The sequence below is a fragment of the Callithrix jacchus genome, chromosome 1 (assembly GCF_049354715.1).
Source record: "Callithrix jacchus isolate 240 chromosome 1, calJac240_pri, whole genome shotgun sequence".
Lineage (NCBI taxonomy): Eukaryota > Metazoa > Chordata > Mammalia > Primates > Cebidae > Callithrix > Callithrix jacchus.
Window position 1 is genome coordinate 128,928,573 of NC_133502.1, and position 27,879 is coordinate 128,956,451.

The 27,879-nt window shown below is 39.5% G+C and overlaps 1 pseudogene; it reads left to right on the forward strand.

The window, feature by feature from the left end:
* Positions 1-15,842: 15,842 nt before the first annotated feature.
* LOC118151060 (large ribosomal subunit protein uL30-like 1 pseudogene) lies at positions 15,843-24,187 on the forward strand (annotated as a pseudogene).
* The last annotated feature ends 3,692 nt before the right edge of the window (positions 24,188-27,879 follow it).

The window sequence follows — 27,879 nt, forward strand, 5'->3', positions numbered from 1 at the left end:
ATAATAATTTTTTTCAATGAACTTTTCAATAGTAATTATATTTTAAATTTTGCCTCCATTTCTTTTGTTAAGAAGTTGACACTATTTATAGTATGGCTGCCAGAATTAACCAAGACTCAGCGATTGTTACAGGCACATACTCCTAAATTACAGGCACATACTTCTAAATAGTGTTAACTTCTTAACAAAAGAAATGGAGGCAAAATTAATATAAATGAGAATTTATTTGGGCCAAATTTGAGAACTGCAATGCGGGAGACACACTTTCAAGTTGCTGTGAATATAAACAATTAGCAGCAGTTACAAGTGGGTTTAAAAAAGCAGGGGGGCAGTTCTTTAGTTACATATAAACTATTAATTGGCTATACATTGCAGTTTTTTTCTTTTTTTTTTTTTTTTGTAATCATAAGTTACAGGACCCTGAAGATAATGGGTAAAGGTCACATCCCCTGGGCATAGATTTGGGGTGGAGTGTGACAAAAAAATCTCATACTCATGTCTCTCTGAGCCTGATAAATTTTGCATACTCCACATAGTTTAGTCTGTTCTGAGCTATTTTTCTTTTCTTCCTTTTGGCTGAGTTTTTTCTTCTTCTGAAAGTATTGATGATCAACATTTTAGATGTAAGTTTGTTCCATATCACTGGGAAGACTTAATTTCAGTTAGTCTCCTCCCACATTGGAGGACAAGAGGAGAGATAAAATGGCTTAAGAATGCAATGAAGTCTCAAGGCCATGATTGGCAACACAAAAGGACAGGGCAATGGTATTTTAGGCCATCTGCTTACAAAGGAGCCATGGCATGTTAGATCATTTCTAAGCATCTAGGTGTCATTATTTTAGTTTTTTTATTGTTGATTTTAGACATCTGGAAATGCAAAGTAAAATCAATTTGAGAATAAAAGACATGATGTAAATAAAGACAATTACTAACAAAATCCAGATCTAAAAAATATTTTTATTTCCGAAGGCAACCAAATAAATATTATGTCTACTTCTTGTGCAAACATAAAGAACAAGGTATAGAAGATCTCCAGTGATGAGTTATCTACTCAGGCAAAACTGCCTTTTTAAGATAAAAGTTATGAATCCATAAGTCAATGTATTTGAGCTTACCTCCACAAGTATTGGTTAACAGTACTGGATATGGTCACTTCCAAGGTGGTTGGAGGGTGTTTATTATTTGATGGCATTTCCAATAAACACAATCTCCACATTGGAGGCCATGGTATTTGATGTTTTTATCTCCTGGAAGCACACTGTATTGTTGGGACATACCTATCCAGACAGATGATGATAAATTTTGCATACCTCACATAGTTCAGACTGCTCTGAGCAACTTTTCTTTCTCAGTAGCTTCTCTGTTAACTTATGCCTATAGAGTTTTGCTAAGTTAAATTAGATAATGGACATTCATTAAATGTTTAGATCATTTCCAAATAACATAAAATGCTGAAACATTAGTTGCTTAACATAAGTTAATCTACTTTTGGCTTTTGTTACAAAGGAACTAAATATATTTACATCTGTTAAAAAACATTTTAAAATGAGAAAATATTTTCTACAGAAATTATAAAATGGTGTATTTATAGATTTACCAGTTTACGGAATGCCCCTATAACGGTTCACAAAAATTTATTATTTTCTAGTTTTACTAGAAATTAAAGTTACTAAGAGTTAACAATTTTAACCAATATATACTAGTTAAAATGATAAAAAAAATAATAAGGGAGATAACTCTATGCAAAGAAAGGCATGTTTTCTGGTAAGGAAAGCTGTAGAGTATAAGGATGTGCTTTTTTTTTAAGGAAAAGAAAGAATAATTTTGTCTAGTTTGGAGGTTAAAGGTTGTTTCAGAATGAATGAAGGACACAATCTAAATGGATGCAATAAGTTAGGAAGAGAGATTATGTACACACAAAATAAATGACTTATATGGACAAGTTGGCTAGAATTGAATGTATTATAAGGTTATAAAACTGAATCATGGCTGGGCACAGTGGCTTACGCCTCTAATCCCAGCACTTTGGGAGGCCAAGGTGGGTGGATCACAAGGTCAAAAGATTGATACCATTCTAACCAAGATGGTGAAACCCCACCTCTACTAAAAATACAAAAATTAGCTAGGTGTGGTGACATGTTCCTGTAGTCCCGGCTACTTGGGAGGCTAAGGCAGGAGAATCACTAGAACCCAGGAGGCAGAGGTTGCAGTGAGCCAAGATCGCGCCACTGCACTCTAGCCTGGACCAGAGTGAAACTCTGTCTCAAAAAAAGTCTTAATATCAAAAGTAAACTGATGTAAAACTAGAATTTGGTCTCTGTGAAAATAACAGTTTTCTTTTCTAAGAGTATTGCTCCAGTTTTTAAAAGTGATTCTGAAAAGTTTTCCTTTCCTTTGTAACTAATTGGGCTACAAAAATGAAGATTTTGTGCTTTCTCAAAATAATTCTTTGTGCTTCATGTTGCCTTTTTTCTGTCTTTAATTACTTAAGAAAATTGAATCTTTTCAATAAAAGAGCTAGAGTTTTGTTTTGTTTTACAATTATTAAACCTTCTTTATTGCCTTTGAAATCTTTCAGTGGTTACTTTTTATGGCTTCACAGTGATTTGTGACATACTTAATCAAGTGTTTAAAGCATTTGATATTTTTGCCAAATTTCCAAAAGCCAAATTCTAAACTAAACCTTTTTTTTAACCTCAAGCTAACTAGGATTTTCCAGATGGATTCCTGGAATATCTCAAAAGACTTTGCTTTCTTTATAGAAAGAGAGGTCAGGCACAGTGGCTCAGGCCTGTAGTTCTAGCACTTTGAGAGGCCAAGGTAGGCAGATCACTTGAGCCTGGGAGTTGAGACCAGCCTGAGCAACATAGGGAGACCCTTTTCAAAAAAATAAAAATTAGCCTGGCAGCCAGGCACAATGGCTCATGCCTGTATTCCTAGCACTTTGGGAGGCTGAGGCGAGCAGCTTGCCTAAGCTCAGGAGTTCAAGACCAGCCTGGGCAACATGGTGAAACCCTGTCTCTACTAAAAATACAAAAACTTAGCCCAGTGTGGTGGTATGTGCCTGTAGTCCCAGCTACTCTGGAGGCTGAGGCAGGAGGATTGCTTGAATCCGGGAGGCAGAGATTCAGTGAGCGTAGATCGCACCACTGCACTCCAGCCTGGGCAACAGAGCAAGATTCCATTTAAAAACAATTAGCCTGACATGGTGTCTCATGCCTGTAGACCCAGCTACTTGGGAGGCTGAGGTGGGAGGATCACTGAGCCTGAGCCTAAGGAATTACAGACTGCAAGGAGCCATAATTATGCTACTGCATTTCACCCTGAACAAGATAGTGAGACCTGAAAAAAAAAAAAAAAAAAGGAAGGAAGGAAGGAGAAAAGGAGAGATGATACACTAATTAGGCAGATTTGATAATGTTGAATTGCATGGGAAGCATTGTCAAATAAGGGTGATGTTTAACCTTCTTATGTTGTAATTTTGTGGGTATATGTTATTCATGTAAGTTTTCCAAAAGTTCTATGAACTTCCATACTCTGATATGTTCTGATATGTTATCAGTCACAATTTTAGTTAAAGTGTTGTACTTCTCAGAAATAACAAATTACATTGTCAATTGCATTGTAAGAACTTTCATCAGATCTTTAACCATGGCCATTTTTAAGTCTTTTATCACCCACAAAGAGTTGTTTCACTCTGATACTTTCCTGAAAGTTATTCCAAATGCTTTGCTTTCAGGAAGATTTATGGAAAAGACTGAAAAGTATGGGTTTCTGGTAACTTTAAGATCATAACATTGAACTACATAAGAATTTCCAGGACTCTATTGGAAAAACTAAACTTTTAAAATTGCTAGCCCAAGATCAAGTAAAAGAAAAATTAATTACATGGTGATATGATTTGGCTGTGTCCCCAACTGAATTTCAAGTTGAATTATATCTCCCAGAATTCCCACATGTTGTGGGAGGGGCCCAGGTGGAGGCTATTAAATCATGGGGGCTGGTCTTTCCCTTGCTAGTCTCATGAAAGTGAATAAGTCTCACGAGATCTGATGGGTTTATCAGGGGTTTCCGCTTTTGCTTCTTCCTTATTTCACCATCAGGTAAGAAGTTCTTTCACCTCCTGCCATGGTTCTGAGGCCTCCCCAGCCATATGGAACTGTAAGTACAATTAAATCTCTATTTCTTCCCAGTCTCTGGTATGTCTTGATCAGCAGCATGAAAACGGACTAATGCTCATGGGATAAAATGTATTGATAATAATGACAGTTTCATGACTTTTTGTTTGAAACACTGCTGTTTCTTTAACGTCTTATTTTTCAGATTTAAGATACTTTTTTCTTTTTTTCCTTAAGCTATCTATAGCTTACAGAAATTTAGCAGATTATATCTTTTTCAACAGAAAAGAAGCATATACTTTTTCTCTTACCTGATCCCTCCAGAATTCAGAAACTATTATCAGGTATTATTATTTCCAAGGCAATGTAGTTATTTGCATAACTGCAATTAAGAATATGTTCTTCTGGGCTGGGTGTAATGTCTCATGCCTGTAATCCCAGCACCCAAGGAGGGCCAGGAGTTCAAGATCAGCATGACCAATATGGTGATGAAACCCCATCTCATTTAAAATATATATATATAAATTAGCCAGGCATGGTGGTGCATACCTGTAATCCCAGCTACTCAGGTGGCTGAGGCATAAGAGTTTCTTTTACCATGGAGGTGAAGGCTGCAGTGATCTGGGATTGCACCACTACACTCCAGCCTGGGTGACAGTGAGACTCTGTCTCAAAAAAAAAAAAAATATATATATATATATATATATATATATATATATATTCTTCCTATAACAGGACACAATTAGAAACACTGGTTATATTACCAAAGTTTTGACTAGAATGTCATATTTTTAAATATGCATAAAATTTCATATAACCATACAGTTCTTAGGAACTAAGTTTGACTTTAAGAAGCCGATAAAGCCCCTTGGAAAAAACTGGCCTGGTACCTTGCTCACAGGATTCCTGACCTTACAGATTGAGAGAAAGTTCAGTTTTGTGAAGGTTTAGAACTCTTAAGGAGATTTTAAGAACTAAATGAAAAAGAGAATTCACCCAAATTTGTAGGTACTGCAGGTGAAGTCTGATGGCAATTCTTTGGCTTGCCTTCCTAGCTTGGAAAAACTTTTGAATTCTAATTTGAGACTCCTTAATAAAAGTCCCAGCAAAGTATATTTTGAAAAAGCTTACACAATGAATCACTATTCTTTGATTACTTACATAAGGTAAGTAATCAGGCCACGTGTTATAGGACTAGGCCTATTTTGCAAACAAATCAGTTTTTCTATGATTAGTTTTGGAATGGGCATGACTGTAAAGAGAAAAATTATATACTAGTAGAGAACTGTGGCTCACCCATTGTTAGATTCGAGCCTAGTTCATTGTCTTTGAGATTTGGTTATCTACTTGTAAACTGAACTGGATTCTGAATTCTCATTTCCTCCAATATGACCTACTCAGCTGACTGCAAATGTGAGGGTTCCAATGACCTTTTCCTCACATTCAATAATTTACTAGGATGATTAATGGAACTCAGGAAAACACTTATGATTGCCAGTTTAAAATGAAAAATGCAATTTAGGAATAACTAAGTGAAAGGGATTCATGGGACAAGGTAGGGGGGCTCTTTCTTCCATGCCCTCTCCTGGTGTATCATCCTCCTAGAACTTCACTGTGTTCACCAACCCAGAAGCTCTCTGAACCACAAAGTTTAGAGATTTGTATGGAGGTTTTATTACATAGGTATGATTAGTTAAATCTCCAACCACTGGTGCATGAACATTATCTTTACTCCCTTCCTCCAACCCCCAGAAGTGAAAAGGGGTGCTAAAAGTTACAACCCTCTTATATTTGCTTTCAGATGACAACTCCAAAAGTGAATCTAGAGCCCTGCCATGAGTCATCTCATTAGCATAAAAAAGACAATCATCACTCAGGAGATTCTAAGGGTCTTAGGAGTTCAGTACCAGCAACTGCAGCAAAGACCAAATACATATTTGTATGAAATCATGATGCCCTACACTAATATTTGATTTTCAAACTCTACACATATAACAGTTACTTAAAATTTAAATTATATTTTAAAATGTAACAGTTATGCAGCTGAATTTTGGTACTTTTCCCCTTGGCTTTGTCTGGTATCTGAATCCACCATCATTTCCCTGCACAATATCTGCCACTGGAGATCCAAATGGGAAAATATATTTAAAGAAAAAAATCCAAGAAGCATCTCATAGGATTTTTTGACAAATGGATGCAAGGTTCCCTTGCATCCACACTCGTCATCATGGCATTATCTTCCCCAAAGTAAGTAATAGTGTATCACTGGCTAATTCCAATATTAGCACTAGCTGTCTGTGGAAATCATTTAGAAAAGTTTTCTCTACTTGAAACTAAAAGTTATTGCAGACTATAAGTTCCTGAATGTTTTAAAACCTGACTAGAAGACAAACATTGTCAAAGGTAGGAGTATAGCCAAGATGTCAGGTAATGCCTATAACAAATTAAAATCTGGTGATTGCTGCCAAGATATCCACAAAAGTATTAGAGGCAACTGCTGCTAAAAGACCATAAAGATGGTTCTGGAGACCAGAGGCCTGTGGAAGTCAATAAAATAATGGTCAAAGTGGACAAGATTAAAAAAAAAAAAACAGGATTCAGAAAGAAGCCAATTGTCATTTGCAAAACAATTATCTGATAACACAAAGCTCAGTGCCCTCTTAGGCTGACATTCATGTACATATTAAATATTATATAACTGATAAGGCCTGGTGGATTATATTTGCCAAAGGCTATTTGTATTTCAAAAAGGAATCAACTTTTGAGACAAAGGAATGCTTTAATTCATTCAACAAATATTTGCCTAGTACCTACTTTAGGAGTATGATGGTGTGTAAAAATTTTTTTGCTGCTATCATGGAGTTTAGAGGATAGAGGTAAGGTCAGTATTAATCTAGCAACATTAAATTTTGTGGAATTGTAGACTGAGGTAGATAAGTGCTTAAGAAAAAAAAATAGTTCTGTAAAAGTTTGTATTGACAATCCTGATAAAGGAAGTATTCTGGAGGAAATAATCATTAAACTGAAGGAAGAGTTGGGTTGAATGGCCTAAATCTTAAAATGAGATAGGGTTTTTACCAAAGGATTGGTATATTAGTTTACTAGGGCTGCATAACAAAGTATCACAAGCTGGGTAGTTTAAATAACAGAAATGTATTACCTGTAAGTTCTGGAGGCTAAATATCTCAGATCAATGTCCTGGTAAGGCTGTTTCCTTCTGGGTTGATGAGGGAGACTCTTTTTCATGACTCTCTTCTAGATTCTAGTGATTTGCTGGAAATCTGGTGTTTCTTGACTTGTAGACCTCTGCCTTTGTTAGCTCTGAATGTTGTCTGCCTCTAAAATTTATGTGTCAAAATCCTAACACCCAATGTGGTGGCATTAGGAGGTAGGACGTAAGGGAAATAATTAGGTCATGAGTGTGGAGCCCTCACAAATGGAATTAATACCCTTAGAAAAAGGACTCTAGAGAGCTCTCTCATCCTTTCTGCTAGGTGGGGACACAGTGACAAGGGGCCATCTGTAAAACAGAAAGCAGGCCCTCACCAGACACTAATTCTGTCAGTGCTTTGTTCTTGAACTTCACAGCCTTTAGAACCATGATAAATAAATTTCTGTTGTTTAAGCCACTAGCCTATGGTATTTTTGTTATTAGTCCAAATAGACTGAGGTAGTCTTGATCTCCATAGGGCATTTCTCTGTGTTTCTCTGTGTGTCTCTGTGTCTAAATTTCCTCTTTTTTAAGGACACCAGTCATATTTGATTAGGAGTCCACGCTAATCCAGTATAGCCTTATCTTAATGAATTATGCCTGCAATGACTCTATTTACAAACTAAGTCACGTTTTGAGGTACTGCAGTTAGGACTTCAACATATGTATTTTTCAGGGTGACACAATACAACACATACCAGTTGACAATGGGGAGCAAGAAAGATCTGAAATTTACCTACTGACTTAGCTAGGTTGATCAAGAGAGAATAAAAAGCTTTCACTTGATAAAAACTACAATGGGGTTTTCCAAGATGGCGCGGTAGGAACAACTTGGGATTGCAGCTCTCAGTGAAGGCACAGAGGGTGAGTCCTAGCCGCATTTCCAGATGGATCTTTGTTGCTCACAGAACGGGGAAATTCCCAGGTGTAGGAGAGACATGGGAAGCCAGCATAGCCCTCTCAGCTTGCACGGGCAGTTTTGGCCAGCGCCGCAGCGCAGCAGCACCCCGCACAAAATGCGCTGATCTCAGTGCCCAGTTAAACCGGCAATCTGAGATTTGGGAGGGCAGATTAGAATATCCATCTGATTAAATGGGACCTGGACAGTGAGCCAGATAAGGAGATTCCTGGGAAGCAACATTTGAGCTGGTGCAGTGGGCCCCTGCATGGGAAATCACACAGATCCCAGTGCCCTACCAGCAGGTGACTATAACACCTGGGAGAGAGTCAACTGTTCAACTTAAAAAAAAAAAAGGGAGAAAGTGCTCTGAGGCAGGGAGCCAAGTGATCAGGCTCGGCAGGTCCCATCCCCACAGGGACAAACAAAACAGCGATTAGAAACGCTCAGGGTTGAGAGTTTCACTGCGGACACAGCTGAATCCAGGATGGTGTAGCTCCGTGGGGGAGGGGCGTCCGCCACTACCAAGGCATTCTGCCCCTACTGAGGTACACGCCCATTGCTGACACAGCCTGCCGTTGCCAAGGCAACCCGCCATAACAGAGAGATTCCGCCAAAAGGGCGGAGCCCACAACAGCAGGGCATAGCCCACGGGCAACAGGGCGGACTCCACAGTAGTAGGGCGGAGCCCACAGCAGGAGGGACTGGAGTGGACCTCAGCAGTCGTAGAGCAGAGGGGCTAGACTGTTAGCAGGAAAACTAAGTAACAGAAATACTTCAGCATTAAAAATCTGGGCGTACACTCAGAGACCCAGTCGAAAAGCCAGCAACTACTCAGACGACAGGTGGATAAATCCACAAAGATGGAAAGAAACCAGCGCAAAAAGGAGGAAAACACCCGAAACCAAAACACCTCATCTCCTAAAAGGACCAAAACTCCTCACAAGCAAGGGAATGAAGCTGGACGGAGAATGAGTGTGACAAAATGACGGAATCAGACTTCAGAAGGTGGATAATAAGAAACTTCTGTGAGCTAAAAGAACATGTTCTAAATCAATGCAAAGAAACTAAGAACCTTGAAAAAAGATTCGAGGAAATGATAACAAGAATGGATAACTTAGAGAGGAACATGAATGAATTGAAGGATCTGAAAAACACAACATGAGAACTTCGTGAAGCATGCACAAGTTTCAACAGCTGAATTGACCAAGCAGAAGAAAGAATATCAGAAGTCGAAGATCAACTCAATGAAATTAAATGAGAAACCAAGATTAGAGAAAAAAGTGCAAAAAGGAATGAACAAAGTCTCCAAGAAATGTGGGACTATGTGAAGAGACCTAACCTACGTTTGATAGGTGTACCAGAATGTGACAAGGAAGAGAATGAATCCAAGCTGGAAAATACTCTTCAGGATATTATCCAGGAAAATTTCCCCAAACTAGCAAGGCAGGCCAATATTAAAGTCCAGAAAATACAGAGAACACCACAAAGATATTTCTCAAGAAGAGCAACCCCAAGGCACATAATCGTCAGATTCACCAGGGATGAAATCAAGGAGATAATGCTAAGGGCAGCCAGAGAGAAAGGTCGGGTCACCCACAAAGGGAAGCCCATCAGACTCACAGCAGATCTCTTGCAGAAACTCTACAAGCCAGAAGAGAATGGGGGCCAATATTCAACATCCTTAAAGAAAAGAACTTTCAACCCAGAATTTCATATCCAGCCAAACTAAGCTTCATAAGTGAAGGAAAAATAAAATCCTTTGCAAACAAGCAAGTACTTAGAGATTTTGTCACCACCAGGCCTGCTTTACAAGAGCTCCTGAAAGAGGCACTATAAATAGAAAGGAACACCCTGTACCAGCCATTCTAAAAACATACCAAATGCTAAAGAGCATCAACAAAAAGAAGAATCTGCATCAACTAATGGGCAAAACGGCCAGCTAGCATCAAAATGGCAGTATCAAATTCACACATAAAAATATTAACCCTAAATGTAAATGGGCTAAATGCACCAATCAAAATACACAGACTGGCAAATTGGATAAAAATCTGAAACCCATCAGTGTGCTGTATCCAGGAAACCCATCTCATATGCAAGGATACACAAAGGCTCAAAATAAAGGGATGGAGGAAGATTTACCAAGCAAATGGAGAGCAAAAGAAAGCAGAAGTTGCAATTCTTGTCTCTGATAAAATAGACTTTAAAGCAACAAAGATCAAAAGAGACAAAGAAGGCCATTACATACTGGTAAAAGGATCGATACAACAAGAAGAGCTAACGATCCTAAACATATATGGACCCAATACAGGAGCACCCAGATACATAAGGCAAGTTCTTAATGACTTACAAAGAGACTTAGACTCCCACACAATAATAGTGGGAGACTTTAACACTCCACTGTCAATATTAGACATATCAACCAGACAGAAAATTAACAAGGATATCCAGGGCTTGAACTCTGACCTGGAACAAGCAAACCTGATAGACATTTACAGAACTCTCCACTCCAAAACCACAGAATATACATTCTTTTCAGCAGCACATCACACCTACTCTAAAATTGACCACATAATAGGAAGTAAAGCACTCCTCAGCAAATGCAAAACAACTGAAATCATAACAAACAGTCTCTCAGACCATAGTGCAATCAAGTTAGAACTCAGAGTTCAGAAACTAACTCAGAACCACACAGCATCATGGAAACTGAACAACTAGCTCTTGAATGTTGATTGGATAAACAATGAAATGAAGGCAGAAATAAAGTTCTTTGAAACCAACAAGAACGAAGACACAACATACCAGAATCTATGGGACACATTTAAAGCAGTCTCTAGAGGAAAATATATAGCAATAAGTGCCCACATGAGAAGAGTGGAGAGATCCAAAATTGACACCCTATCATCAAAAATGGAAAGAGCTAGAGGAGCAAGACCAAAAAAACTCAAAACCTAGCAGAAATAACAAAGAAATAACTAAGATCAGAGCAGAACTGAAGGAGATAGAGACACAGAAAAATCCTTCAAAAAATCAATTAATCCAGGAGCTGGTTTTTCAAAAAGATCAACAAAATAGACAGACCACTAGCCAGATTAATAAAAAAAGAAAAGAGAGAATAACCAAATAGATGCAATATAAAACAATAAAGGGGATATTAGCACAGATTTCACAGAAATTCAAACCATCATCAGAGAATACTACAAACAACTCTATGCACATAAACTAGTAAACCTGGAAGAAATGGATGAATTCCTGAACATCTGTGTCCTCCCAAGTCTAAACCAGGAGGAAGCCAAAACTATGAATAGACCAATAACAAGGTCTGAAGTCGAGGCAGCAATTAAGAGCCTACCACACAATAAAAGCCCAGGTCCAGATGGGTTCACAACTGAATTCTGCCAGACACACAAAGAGGAGCTGGTACCATTCCTTCTGAAACCATTCCAAATAATCCAAAAAGAGGGTATCCTTCCCAAATCATTTTATGAGACCAACATCATCCTGATACCAAAACCCGGCAGAGACTCAACAAGAAAAGAAAACTTCACGCCAATATCCATGATGAACATAGATGCAAAAATCTTCAATAAAATACTGGCAAACCGATTGCAACAGCACATCAAAAAACTTATCGATCATGATCAAGAAGGATTCATCCTGGGGATGCAAGGCTGAATCCTACTTGATCATTTATAGACATACGCAAGTCTATAAATGTAATTCACCACATAAACAGAACCAAAAACAAAAACCACATGATTATCTCAATTGATGCAGAGAAGGCATTTGACAAAGTTCAACATCCCTTTCTGCTAAAAACCCTCAATAAGCTCGGTATTGATGGAACGTATCTCAAAGTAATAAAAGCTATTTACAACAAACCAACAGCCAATATCATACTGAATGGGCAAAAACCGGAAGCATTCCCTTTGAAATCTGGCACTAGACAAGGATGCTCTCTCTCATTACTCCTATTCAATATAGTACTGGAAGTTCTAGCCAGAGCAATCAGACAAGAAAAAGAAATAAAGGGTATTCAAATAGGAAAGGAGGAAGCCAAATTGTCTCTATTTGCAGATGACATGATAGTATATCTAGAAGACCCCATCGTCTCAGCCCAAAAACTCCTGGAACTAATAAGCAACTTCAGCAAAGTCTCAGGATATAAAATCAATGTGCAAAAATCACAATCATTCCTATACACCAATAACAGACTTGAAGAGAGCCAAATCAAGAATGAAATGCCATTCACAATTGCTATAAAAAGAATAAAATACCTAGGAATACAACTTACAAAGAATGTAAGGGACCTCTTCAAGGAAAACTACAAACCACTGCTCAACGAAATAAGAGAGGACACAAACAGATGGAGAAACATTCCATGTTCATGGTTAGGAAGAATCAATATCATGAAAATGGCTATACTGCTCAAAGTAATTTACAGAATCAACGCTATACCAATCAAGCTACCATTGACTTTCTTCACAGAACTGGAAAAATTCACCATGAACTTCATATAGAACCAAAAGAGAGCCTGCATAGCCAAGTCAATTCTAAGCAAAAAGAACACAGCAGGAGGCATCACACTACTGGATTTCAAACTATACTACAAGGCTACAGTAATCAAAACAGCATGGGACTGGTACCAAAACAGAGATATAGACCAATGGAACAAAACAGAGGCATCGGAGGCAACACAACATATCTACAACCATACAATCTTTGATAAACCTGACAAAAACAAGCAATGGGGAAATGATTTCCTGTTTAATAAATGGTGTTAGGAAAACTGGCTAGCCATGTGCAGAAAGCAGAAACTGGACCCCTTCCTGACACCTTACACTAAAATTAACTCCAGATGGTTTAAAGACTTAAACATTAGATCTGGCACCATAAAAACCCTAGAAGAAAATCTAGGCAAAACCATTCAGGACATAGGAGTAGGCAAGGACTTCATGACCAAAACACCAAAAGCACTGGCAACAAAAGCCAAAATAGACAAATGGGACCTAATCAAACTCCACAGCTTCTGCACAGCAAAAGAAACAGTCACTAGAATGAATCGGCAACCAACAGAATGGGAAAAAATTTTTGTAGTCTACCCATCTGACAAAGGGCTGATATCCAGAATTTACAAAGAACTCAAACAGATTTACAGGAAAAAAACAAGCAAGCCCATTCAAAAATGGGCAAAGGATATGAACAGACACTTTACAAAAGAAGACATATATGAGGCAACAAACATATGAAAAAATGCTCATCATCACTGGTCATTAGAGAGATGCAAATCAAAACCACATTGAGATACCATCTCATGTCAGTTAGAATGGTGATCATTAAAAAATCTGGAGACAACAGATGCTGAAGAGGATGTGGAGAAAAAGGAACACTTTTACACTGTTGGTGGGAGTGTAAGTTAGCTCAACCATTGTGGAAGACAGTGTGGCGATTCCTCAAGGCCTTAGAAATAGAAATTCCATTTGACCCAACAATCCCATTACTGGGTATATGTCCAGAGGACTATAAATCGTTCTACTATAAGGACACATGCACACGAATGTTCATTGCAGCACTGTTTACAATAGCAAAGACCTGGAACCAATCCAAATGCCCATTGATGATAGATTGGACTGGGAAAATTTGGCACATATATACCATGGAATACTATGCAGCAATCACAAACAATGAGTCCTTTGTAGGGACATGGGTCAATCTGTAGAACATCATCCTCAGCAAACTGACACAAAAACAGAAAATGAAATACCACATATTCTCACTCATAGGCGGATGATGAAAAATGATAACACATGGACACAGGGAAGGGAGTACTACACATCGGGGTCTATTGGGGGGAATGGGGAGGGACAGCGGGGGGGGAGCTGGGGAGGGTTATCCTGGGGAGAAATTCCAAATGTGGGTGAAGGGCAGGAAGGCAGCAAAACACACTGCCATGTGTGTACCTATGCAACTAATTTGCACGTTCTGCACATGTACCCCAAAACCTAAAATCAATAAAAAAGAAAAAGAAACAAAAATCTAAAAATATCAGGAAAAAAAAAAAAGCTTTCACTTGAAAATGCTTCAGGAAATTTGGTGTTCCCAAAGGAGAGTTGGATTGTGTTTATACTGAGAAAGGGGCAGAAATTGTCTGAGGAAGAGGTTGAGGCTGTGGAGATTATATAGATTGATTACTGAGTAGAAGTACAAAGGAGCACACTGAAAAGTTTGAGAGGTGTAAATGTTGGAGTCAAAAATAAGGAAGTATAGAGAGCATTATGGGACAATGGGAAGTTAAAATAAATTGGTCAGGATTCATTGCTTCTATTCAGATCTCTGATTGATGAAAATCGGAGTGAGAACTGTGGTGGTTTTAGTCTCAAATACCTTCTTGAGAAAGGCCAAAGAATTTAAACCGCCCAGTCCAGAGCAATGTCAGTCCCTATAGGTATAGTCTCTGTTCTCCTGGTCAGAACCGGAATCAATTGCTAGCTCCATCCTTCACTAGCTGTGTGCATTTGGGCCAGTTACAGTGCCTCTCTAAGCCTGAGCTTTCTCATTTCTAAAATGAGTACAATAACAACACTCAGTTGAGGAAGGCTGTGTAGCACATCTCAGTATCACTACTGAAGGGCTGGAGGATTCTCATGCCCTCAATACTGTGTGATCTTTCATATCCTCTATTTTCTGATTTCAAAACTGTCATAGTAATGCTTTAGAGGGCTGTAATAATAATTTATGGATAACTTATTTATAAAAAGCACTTTGATAAATAGAAAAGTAACACCTAGTTACTTTTTTCCTAGTTGTTTTGGGCCAGGATTGTGTTCTGTGACTGTATCTAAATGCACCACAAGAGGATACCCAAAAAAGGCAGCTCCACTCCATTCTCTCTCATTTCTCTTCCTTAGTGTGAGTTCACCCTGTGTGCTGACTTATCTTCCTTAATCCACTTGGGCCTATTAAGAGGCCATTTCAGTTAGTTGCCCCACTTCAGTTTATGGGAGAGAAATCTTGCCCAGATTTTCCTAATGGCCAAAAAGTCAAACCCTTATCCTCTTTGGGCTTACTAAAAAATTATTGTCCAATTAGGGCTCTAATTTTATTCCCCCAGAGATTCTAAATGTTTTAGATTGATCTTGCCAGGGCCTTTGTCTTTTGTACTGGTCTCTGGAAAATCTATCTCTGGTCCTGTGCACTTTTCCCCTCTAGACTCTAGAAGAAAAAGCAATGAATTAGTCAATGTAGCAGCAGGTTGAATAGTGTCTCCCACAAAGATATGTCCAAGTCGTAACCCTCAGTACCTGAGAATAGTGTGACAGTAAACTGATTAGTGGATGCCAGAGGTTTGGGAGAAGGAGGAAATATTAAATAGGTGAAGCACAGGGGATTTTTTAGAGCAGTGAAGTTATTCTGTATACCGTAATTGTGTATGCCTGACACTGCATTTTTAATAATACAACACAAAGAATGTACTTAAGGTATGCAAAATTTAAAAATCACTTAGGAGGGAGCAGAACCAAGGTGAAAGATTAGAAGCAGCTCATGTGCAATGCTCCCTAAGAGAGGAAACAAAAGGACTGGTGAACATTTACCCTGCAGGCTGATCTGAAAAACCATGTTGGAATCCATCAAGGCAGCAGGGGAACACAGAGAACAGAGACGAGCAAAATTGGGCACCAGCCTATCAGGGCTCAGAGTGGAGCCAAGAGAGCCTCTCCAACATGGGAAAGGTGACTGAGAGCCCCCAGGGGGATTCACACTCTGCACAGGGACCAGCAATCTCATTCAGCCTGAACTTGTCCAGCCACTTCAACCAGCCCTCATTACTGATATCCAGGCAGGCAACTCTTGATAGAGCTTCCAGCCCAGCGGTCCCACTTCTGTGTCAACTTAGTCCCTGGGCACAGCCTCCTATTGTCTCAGGAAGCACCCAGACATCAGGGCAGGAAAATGTGCCTTCTCCATTACTGATAGCCAGGTGGGCAATGCCTGCTAGAGCTTCTGGCCCAGTGGTTCTACTTTAATGGGGACTCAGCTGGAGGCTCAGCCTCCTGTTATCCCAAGAAACACCTGGACACCAGGGTATGTAGCCCCACTCATCCCCACCACTGGTAGCCAGGTGGACAATGCCTCCTAGAACTTCTGGCCCAGAATTCCTATATCTGTGGGAACTCAGCCAGTGTGCATAGCCTCCTGTTGCCCCAGGAAGCATCTGAAGCAGATGTTCCCATACACCCCTGATGCTTGTAGCCAGGTGAGCCATGCCTGTTAAAACTTCTGGCTCAGTGGTCCTACTGCTGCCAAATTTGCTGAGAGTCACAACTTTCTATAGCCTTGGAAACACCCAGAGATGAGGGTGAGCAACTCCACTCACCCCTGCCTCCCATAGCCAGATGGGGCCCAGCCACTAGAACTTCCAACCCAGCAGTTCTGTTCCACCTGAGCTCTGCAAACAGGCAAAAGCCCATGTTTCCCCGGGAAGCACATGAATAGCATATTAGTGCTGACCTGGCAAGGATACAGCTTGTCTGCCAACAGCAGCTCCTGCCTGAGGGAAGACTATAGACCAGAGCACCCAACGAAAGAAACATAGGCACAGAAACAATAATTGGAGGGGGCTCCTCCAAGACCCAAGAATGAGCTAGAATTGAACTCAGTCAACTGAAGACACCTTATATAATAATCAAACCCCCAAGGGCATCAAAGAAGAAAAAAGCAAAAAAATCCTCCCAAATTACAGCAATGTTAAAGATTGAAAGGACAACAGCCCATACAAATGAGAAAGATCCAGCACAAGAACTCTGGCAACTCACAAAGCCAGAGTGCCTTCTTTACTCCAAACAACTAGTTTCCCAGCAAGGGTTCTTAACTGGGCTGAAAAGGCTAAAATGGCAGAAATAAAATTCAGAATACAGATAAGAATGAAGACAATTGAGATTCAGGCAAAGTTGAAATTTCAAGTAAGTTGAAATATCCAAGTAAGCTAAGAATCACAATAAAATGATACAGAAGTTGATCGATGAACTAGCCATCATACAAAAGAACAAAACTGAACTAATACAGCTAAAAAAACACACTATTGGGATTGCATAATGTAGTACAAATAATAACAACAGATTCGACCAAGCTGAGGAAAGAACCTCAGAGCTCAAAGACTGGCTTTCTGAGGTAACTCATTCAGGTAAAAGTTTAAAGAAGAATAAATAAAACCTGCAAGAAATAGAGGATTATGTAAAGAGACCAATTATAGGACTCACTGGCATCCATGAAAGAGATAGGGAGAAAGCAAGCAACTTGGAATACATATTTTAGGATATTATACATTAAAACTTCCCCAACCTCGTGAGACAGGCTAATGTTCAAGTCCAGGAAATGCAGAGAACCCCTGCTGATATTACCCAAAAAGACCATCCCAAAGACCTATAATCATCAGATTCTCCAAGGTTGAAATGGGTGGGGAGGGAAGGTAAAGGTAGCTACAAAGGGAATCCCATCAGGCTAACAGCAGATCTTTAAGCAGAAACCCTACAAACCAGAAGAGATTGGGAGCTATATTCAGCGTTTTTTGTTTGTTTGTTTGTTTGTTTGTTTGTTTAGACAGAGTTTCACTCTTGTTGCCCAGGCTGGAGTGCAATGGTGTGATCTCAGCTCACTGCAACCTCCACCTCCCGGGTTCTAGTGATTCTCCTGCCTCAGCCTCCTGAGTAGCTGGGATTACAGCTGGGATGTGCCACCACATCCAGTTAATTTTTTTTTTTTTGTATTTTTAATAGACACAGGGTTTCTCCATGTTGGTCAGGCTGGTCTCAAACTCCCAACCCCAGGTGGTCCACCCGCCTTGGACTCCCAAAGTGCTGGGATTACATACATGAGACACCATGCCTGGCCCAGCATTCTTAAAGAAAAAATTTACAATAAAGAATATTACATCCAGCCAAACTAAGCTTCATAAGTAAAGAAGAAATAAAATCATTTACATAAAAGCAAATGCTGAGGGAATTCATTACCACCAGACCTGCCTTATAAAATGTCCTGAAAAAAAGTACTAAATATGGAAAGGAAAGACCATTGCAAGCCACTGCAGAAACACATTTAAGTACATAGACCAATGACACTGAAAAGCACCCACACAAAAAAGTCTGCATAATAACCAGCTAAAAACATGATCACAGAATCAAATCCACACTAACCTTGAATGTAAATGGGCTAAATGATCCAATTAAAAGGCACAGAGTAGCAAGCTGAATGAAGAAGCAAGGCCCAATGATATGAGGCCTTCAGGAGAACCATCTCGTATGCAGCAACATCTATAGGTTCAAAATGAAAGGATGGAGAAAAGTCTATGAAACACAAAAAATCAGAGGTTGCTATCTTAATTTCAGACAAGATGGACTTTAAACCAAACAAAAATTTTTTTAAATATAAAAAGAAGGTATTATATAATGCTAAAGTTTCAATTCAACAAGAAGACATAACTATCCTAAATAGATACACATCTAACACAGGAGCACCCAGATTCACAAAACAAGCTCTTAGAAAGCTACAAAGAGACTTAGAATCCCACACAATAATAGTGGGAGCCTTCAACATCCTACTGACCGAATTAGACAGATCATTGAGGCAGAAAATTAACAAATATATTCAAGCCCTGAATGCAACATTTGAGAAAACGTACCTAATAGATACCTATAGAACTCTCCATCCAAAAATCAACAGAAAATACATTCTTTTCATTGCCATATGGCACATATTTCAAAACCAAACACAAAATTGCACATGAAACAATACTCAGCAAATTAAAAAAAAAAAAATTGTACCAGGCCGGGTGTGGTGGCTCACGCCTGTAAGCCCAGTACTTTAGGAGGCCAAGGTGGGTGGATCACCTGAGGTCAGAAGTTGGAGACCAGCCTGAGCAACATGGTGAAACCTGTCTCTACTTAAAAAAATGAAAAATAAAATAAATGAAAATAATTGCCGGGTGTGGTGGCTCGTGCCTGTAATCCCAGCACTTTGGGAGGCCAAGGCGGGTGGATCACGAGGTCAAGAGATCGAGACCATCCTGGTGAAACCCCGTCTCTACTAAAAATACAAAAAATTAGCTGGGCATGGTGGCGTGTGCCTGTAATCCCAGCTACTCAGGAGGCTGAGGCAGGAGAACTGCCTGAACCCAGGAGGCAGAGGTTGCAGTGAGCTGAGATCACGTCATTGCACTCCAGCCTGGGTAACAAGAGCGAAACTCTGTCTCTAAATAATAATAATTATTATTATTATAATTATACCAACCACAATCTTGGACCACAGCCCAACAAAAATAGAAATAAACACTAAGAAAATAACTCAAAACCATAAAATTAAATGGAAATTAAACAACCTGCTCCTGAATAACCTTTTGATAAACAATGAAATTAAAGCAGAAATAAAGAAATTCTTTGAAATTAATGAGATAAGATACAACATATCAGAATCTCTGGGAAACAGCTGAGGCAGTGTTGAGAGAGTAGTTTATAGTACTAAATGCCCACATCGAAAATTTAGAGAAATCTCAAATTAACAACCTAACATCATGACCAGAAGAACTAGAAAAGGGAGAGCAAAGCAAAATGGCAAAGCTACCAGAAGACAAGAAATAACCAAAATTACAGCTGAACTGAAGAAAACTGAGAAACTAAAAACCATAGAGAAGATCAGCGAATCCAGGAGTTGGTTATTAGAAAATACTAATAAGATCGATAAACTACTGGCTAGACTAATAAAGAAAAAAAGAGAGAAGTTCCAAATAAGCACAATTAGAAATGACAATGGGGACATTACCACTGAACCCACAGAAATATAAAAGCTATCAAAGACTACTATAAACACTTTTAAGCACACAAACTAAAAAGTTTAGAAGAAATGGATAAATTCCAAGACACATAACACCCTCACAAGACTGAACCAGGAAGAAACTGAATCCCTAAACAGATAAATAATGAGTTCCAAAGTTAAATCAGTAATAAAAAGCCTACTGTATTAGTGCATTCTCATGTGGGTATTAGGACATACCTGAGATTGGGTAATCATAAAGAAAGAAGTTAAGCTGGTTCACAGTTCTGCAGGCTGTTCAGGAAGCATGACAGCTTCTAGGGAGATCTCAGGAAACTTTCAATCATAGCAGAAGGTGAAGGGGAAGCAGATATGTCTTACATAACCAGAGCAGGAGGAAGAGAGAGAGAGGGTAGGTGCTACACTCTTTCAAACAACCAGATTTGTGAGAACTCTGGGGAACGGCACCAGTGGGATGGTGCTAAACCATTAGAAACCACTGCCATGATCCAATTACCTCCCACAAGGCCCCACCTCCAACACTGGGAACTAAAATTGAACATGAGATTTGGATGGGGACACAGGTCTAGATTATATAATCTACCAAACATAAAAAGCACATGACTACACACATTCACCGCTGAATTCTACCAGATGTAGACAGAATAGCTGGTGCCATTAATAATGAAATTATTCCAAAAATTGAGGAAGAGGGACTCCTCCCTAACTCCTTCCATGAGGCCAGCATCATCCTGATAACAAAATCTGGCAGAAACAAAACAAAGAAAACTTCTGGCCATTATCCTTGATGAACATAGATTCAAAACTCCTCAGCAAAATACCAGCAACTGAATCCAGCAGCACCGTATAAAGCTAATCCACCACGATCAAGTAGGCTTTATCCCTGGGAGGCAAGATTGATTTAATATATGCAAAACATATGTCTATGGGATTCATTACACAAACAGAATTAAAAATGAAAACCACATAATAATTCCAATACATGCAGAAAAGCCTTTTGATAAAAGAGGCCAGGCACAGTGGCTCACGCCTGTAATTCCAGCATTTTGGGAGGCGAAGGAAGGCAGATCAACTGAGGTCATATGTTCAAGACCAGCCTGACCAAGGTAGAGAAATCCCGTCTCCACTAAAAATACAAAAGTAGCCAGGGGTGGTGGCACATGCCTGTAATCCCAGCATTCCTTCATGTTAAAAATGCTCAATAAACTATGTATTGAAGAAATATACCTCAAAACAATAAGAGCCATATATGACAAAACCACAGCCAATTTCATACTGAATGGGCAAAAGTTGAAAGCATTTCCCTTGAAAACTGGAACAAACCAGACACAGTGGCTCATGCCTGTAATCCCAGCACTTTGGGAAGCAAAGACAGGCAGACCACTTGAGCCCAGGAGTTTGAGACCAGTCTGGTCAACATAGGGAGACCCTGTCTTTACAAAAAATAGTCAGGCATGGTGGCACACCACTGTAGTCCCAGATACTTGGGAGGCTGAAGTGGGGATCACTGAGCCTGGGAGTTTGAGGCCACAGTGAGCTATGATCACACTGCACTGAAGCCTGGGCAAAGAAAGAAAGAAAGAAAGGAAAGAAAGGAAGAAAAAAGAAAGAGGCCGGGAGCAGTGGTTCACGCCTGTAATCCCAGCACTTTCAGAGGCTAAGGCAGGCAAATCACCTGAGGCTGGGAGTTCGAGACCAGCCTGACCAATGTAGAGAAACCCATTTCTACTAAAAATACAAAATTAGCCGAGCATGGTGGCACATGCCTGTAATCCCAGCTGACCAACATAGAGCAACCCTGTATCTACTAAAAATAAAAAATTAGCTGGGTATGGTGGCACATGCCTGTAATCCCAGCTACTTGGGAGGCTGAGGCAGAATTGCTTGAACCCGGGAGGTGGAGGTTGCAATGAGCCAAGATCACGCCATTGCACTCCAACTCCAGCCTGGGCAACAAGAGCGAAACTCCATCAAAAAGAGAGAGAGAGAGAGAGAGAGAAGGAGGGAGGGAGGGAGGGAGGGAGAAAGAGAGAGAAGGAAAGGAAGGGAAGAAAGAAAGAGAGAGAAAAGGAAAGAAAGAGAAAAAGAGAGAAAGAAGGAAAGAAAAAAAAAAGAAGGAAAGCTGGCACAAACAAAAATGCTGTCTCTCACTACTGCTATTTGACTTAGTATTGGAAGTCTGGCTGGAACAAGTAGGCAAGAGAAAGAAATAAAAAGCATCCAAATAGGAAAAGAGGTAGTCAAGCTATCCCTGTTTCAGATGACATGATTCTACACCAAAAAAACCCCATAGTTTCTACCCCAAGGCTCATTAATCTGATTTACATCTTCAACAAAATTTCAGCATACAAAATCAATGTACAAAGGTCAGTTGCATTCCTATACCCTGATAGCATCCAAGCTGATAGCCAAATCAGGAACACAATCCCACTCACAATTGTTACAAAAAGAACAAAATACCTAGAAATACAGCTAGCAAAGGATGTGGAAGATCTCTAAGACGGAAATTACATAACACTGCTCAAAGAAATCTGAGATGACACAAATAAATGGAAAAACATTTCATATTTATGGATAGGAAGAATCATTATCATTAATATGGCCATAGCACTTGAAGCAATTTACAGATTCAATGTTAAACAATGGTATTATTCACAGAACCAAAAAAAAAAAAAAACTTTTAAAATCTATATGAAACAAAAAAATACCCCTAATAGGCAAGGCAATCTTAAGCAGAAAGAATGAAGCCGGAGGCATCATGTTACCCAACTTCAAACTATGCTACAGGGCTATAGTAACCAAAACAGCATGGTACTGGTACAAAAACAGGCACATGGACTAATGGAACAGGATAGAGAACCCAGAAATAAGCCCACACACCCAAAACCACCTGATGTTTGACAAAGCTGACAAAGACAAGCAATGGGGAAATTACTCCCCTTTCAATAAATGGTGCTGGGATAACTGACTAACCATATGCAGAAGACTGAAACTGGTCCCTACTTTACATCACACACAAAATCAACTTAGGATGAATTCGAGACTTACATGCAAAACCTAAAACTATAAATATCCTGGAAGATAATCGAGGAAATAACTATTCTAGACATAGGACATGGCAAGGATTTTATTCCAAAGATGCCAAAAGCAATTGTAACAAAAAGAAAAACTGGCAAATGGTATCTAATTAAACTGATGAGCTTCTCCACCATAAACGAAACTATCAGTAGGGGAAACAGATGACTTACAGAATGGGAGAAAATACTTGCAAACTATGCACCTGACTATGGTCTAATACCCAGCACATATGAGGACCTTAAATAAATTTACAAAAATAATTATCAAATAACACCATTAAAAAGTGGGCAAAGCCTACATTAGCTGCTACACTGAAAAGATAGCAGAGCAAGAGCAAAGAAAAATCCCTTTGGTTCCAGAAAATCTTCTGAAAAAGAGGAAGGCTTATCAAGCCCTCAAACCACTCAGACAGAGCAGGCACTTTTGGCAAAGAAGGAGCAGAGGGAAGGAAGAGGGCCCAGGTTTAAGTGACTGGATCATTCCTACATGATTCCTGGTGGCAGACATGTGACAAGGTGCATGTCAGACGACTAAAAGTGAAGGCTTATGCCTTGGAATTGCCAGGTAAACATTCCATGGCCTTTGTCCTATGCATTGAAAGGATTGGTGATGTGAGTTTACTGGTGCAGAGAACCATTGCAAGACTTTGCCTGAAGAAAATTTTTAGTGGTGTCTTTGTAAAATTCACCCCCCAGAACCTAAAAATGCTGTGTATAGTGGAAACTTATGTGACCTGAGGATTTCCAGATCTGAAGTCTGTCCGGGAACTCATTTTGAAACATGGACAAGCCAGGGTCAAGAATAAGACCATCCCTCTGACAGACAACACATTAATTGAGGAACACCTGGGGAAGTTTGGTGTCATTTGCTTGGAAGGCCTCATTCATTAAATTGCCTTCCTGGGGAAGCATTTCCAGGAGATCTCATGGTTCTTGCACCCTTTCCACCTCTCAGTGGCCCGTCATGCTACCACGAATAGAGTGGGCTTCCTCAAGGAGATTGGCACACATGGCTATCAGGGTGAACACATCAATCAGCTCATCTGCCAGCTGAACTAGAACGAGGTGCCAAACTGTAATACATTTTTATCAATGAAGTGGAAGCATGTGTTTTTGGGTTTTGGAGAATTTGTATCAAGTATCTTCAGAGAAGATTATTTCCTGCCTTATTTTCAAACACTAGAAAGGAAGGGTTAAAGAAAAGACAGTAGCTGTCTGGGTATGGTGGCTCACGCCTGTAATCCCAGTACTTTGGGAGGCTGAGGAGGACAGATTACCTAAGGTTAGGAGTTTGAGACCAGCCTGCCCAACCCTGTCTTTACTAAAAATACAAAAATTAGCTGGGTGTGGTGGCCCACACCTGTAATCTCAGCTACTTGGGAGGCTGAGACAGGAGAATCACTTGAACCCGGGAGGTGGAGGTTGCAGTGAGCCGAGATTGAGCCATTTGCACTCTAACCTGAGCAACAAGAGTGAAACTCTGTCTCAAAGGAAAAAAGAAAAGAAAAAACAGTAGCTTATGTTCATGGCAAGCACCTTTCATCACAGTCCAGTTCCAAGGAAAAATTCTGGTGTTTTCTACATTGGCTACTGCCTCATCTGAAATCAGCACATTCTATGGAGGAAGGAGTACGGCTTTGCTGCAGCTCCTATCCTAGGGTTTAACGTTGGTAATTGAGTAATTAGCATTTGTACAAGGCTCTCTAAGACTCCTGCAGCAGTGGGCAAGCTCAGGGACATAATTAAATCTGGAGATTCCTGGGGCCTTGTTGTGAAAAAGACTTGATATACACACAGGAGGAAAGGTACAAAAATAAATGTTCACTTGTCTTTGGAAAAAAAAGTGGGCAAAGAGCATGAACAGACACTTCTCAAAATAAGACATACGTACAGACAACAAACATATAAAAAAATGCTCAACATCACTAGTTATTAGAGAAATGCAAATCAAAATCACAATGAGATGCCATCTATATTAGCCCATTCTCACACTGCTATAGCTACCTGAACTAGGTAATTTATAAAGAAAAGAGGTTTAAATGATTCACAGTTCCATATGCCTTAGGAGGCCTCAGGAAGCTTACAAATATGGGGCAAGGCAAAGGAGAAGCAAGCACCTTCTTCATAAGGTGGCAGGAAGTGGGGTGCAGGGAGTGCCACCCTTTAAACTGTCAGATCTTGTGAGAACTCACTCACTATCATGAGAACAGCATGGGGAAAATCCACCTCCATGATCCAGTCACCTCCCATGGTGTCCCTCCCCTGACAAGAGGAAATTACAATTTGACATGAGATTTGGTTGGGGACCCAGAGCCAAACCATCACCATCTTAAACCAGTCACAATGGCTACTATTAGAACGTGAAAAATAACAGATGTTGTTAAGGTTGTGGAGAAAAGGGAACACTTATACACTGCTGGTGGGAGTGTAAATTAGTTCATCCATTGTGGAAAGTAGTGTAGCAATTACTCAAAGAACTTATAACAAAATTACTATTCAATCCAGTAATCTCATTATCAGATATATACCCGAAGGGATATAAATCATTCTACCATAAAGCTACATGCACGTATATGTTCATGGCCACAGTATTCACAATAGCAAAGATGGGAATCAACCTAAATGCCCATCAAAGGTAGATAAAGAAAATGTGGTACATGTACACCATGAAATTCTATGCAGACATAAAAAGGAATAAGATTGTGTCCTTTGCAGCAATGTAAATGGATCTGGAGGTCATTGTCTTAAGCAAGCTAACACAGGAACAGAAAACCAAATCCCAAATGTTCTTACTTATAATTGGGAGCTAAACAATGAGAATGCATGGACAGTAGTAAGGGTACAACAGACACTGAGGGCCACTTGAGGTTGGAGGGTGGGAGGAGGTAGAGGATCAGAAAAAATACCTATTGGGTACTATACATATTGCCCAGTGATGAAATTTTCTGTACACCAAATCCTTGTAACATACAGTTTGTCTGTATAACAAATCTTCACATGTATCCTTGAACTTGAAATCACTATTAAAATAAATAAATAAATGAATATTTTTTAAAAATCATCTAGAAGGTCAGAACATTCCAGTATTGTATTAGTCTGTTCTTGCATTGTTATAAAGAACACCTGTGACTGGGTAATTTATATACAAAATAAGTTTAATTGGCTCACAGCACACAGTTCTACACAGTAGAACTGGCTGTACAGAAAGCATGGCAGCTTCTAGGGAGGCCTCAGGAAGCTTTAAATCATGGTGGAAGGCAAAGGGGAAGGAGGCATGTTTTACATGGCCAGACCAGGAGGAAGAGAGAGAAGGTGGAGGGGCTACACATTACACAACCAGATCCTGTGAGAACTCTATCACAAGAACAGCACTAGGGGAATGGTGCTAAACCACTAGAAACCACCCCCATGATGCAATCACCAGACCCGCCAGGCCCCGCCTTCAACATTGGGAATTACAATTGAACATGAGATTTGTCTGTGGACAGATCCAAACTATTTCAAGGATAGAGTATAAAATATGACAAAATAATCTAAGTATATTACAAATGTGTGAAACAACCTTACTGCAGGTGGTGGTGAAAGAAGTGCTGACTTAAATAACTTCTGGAAATTAGTGGAGTCTGTACGACTAACTAAATGAAAAGCTGTTTATAAAAACCACACTCTTGTTTTTCACAGAGATATGGGTTAACAATTCTAATATTTCTAAACACGTGTACTGGAATTGAGCAATTAAGTAAATTATAGTAAATCGTGAATAGTGGGAGGCTGATTTCTCTCTGCTGGAGTGAGATTTTATGCCTAATGAAAGGGGGGAGGCTAAAATAATCTTTGTGGTAATGGATTGCCATTGTATATATTAATATTAAATCATATTTGGCTTATTGTAAATACACATGGCTACATATACATACACATAGCTACATATAGACACATACAGATGTGTGTACATACATGATTAGTATACACAAATATTTCCTTCCACTGACAACTGAGAAGGCCTAGAAGTGACAGTACCCCAGTAGTAACAAGCATGTCTGGCATGCAGCTCATGGTTTGCAATATCGCTCTGCAATAAAGGGGAAAAGGGCTTCTTAGGGAAATTGCTGTTTCTAGAGCTAGGGCAGGAAATATATAAGATGAGCCTGTAATGTTTTATAGTGCCAGAAAGTAAAGAAGTGCTAACAATGAAAACAAGCCCACAAAGATGGGGCTATGTCAAAGAGATGTACTGAAAGAGCCAATACCAAGAGCTCCTGATGCCAAACCTGGAACAATTTGGGGAACCAAATAAAGCAGGGTTGAATTGTAACACAAAGTATAAAATAAATAACCATGAGTCTCCACTAATACAAGTAAATAAGTGAATAAATAAATAAATGGAGGTAAAAAGCAATCTTCCATGCAGAAAAATTCCAAATGATTTATGTAGATACTCCAGTCTCAAGGAGATAAAGCATAACTCCTCACTGTTTCAGTTCAGGCCACACTTAGTGACTTTCTTCCACAGAGTACCATATGGAAAAGGGAGGTAAAAGAGTAACTTGTGATGGAAAAGCCTGACAAGCATAAATTACTTCAGCAAGGTGATCAGGGTCAACATCAACAGTAATAAATCATACCAACAGTATGTTCTCTCGATACTATAGGATGAAAATCGCTCTTAACCTCTGTAGTCGTATTCCCAAAAAAACATTATCCCAGTCTAATAATGAGAAAAATATCTGACAAATCCCAAAAGATAGATAT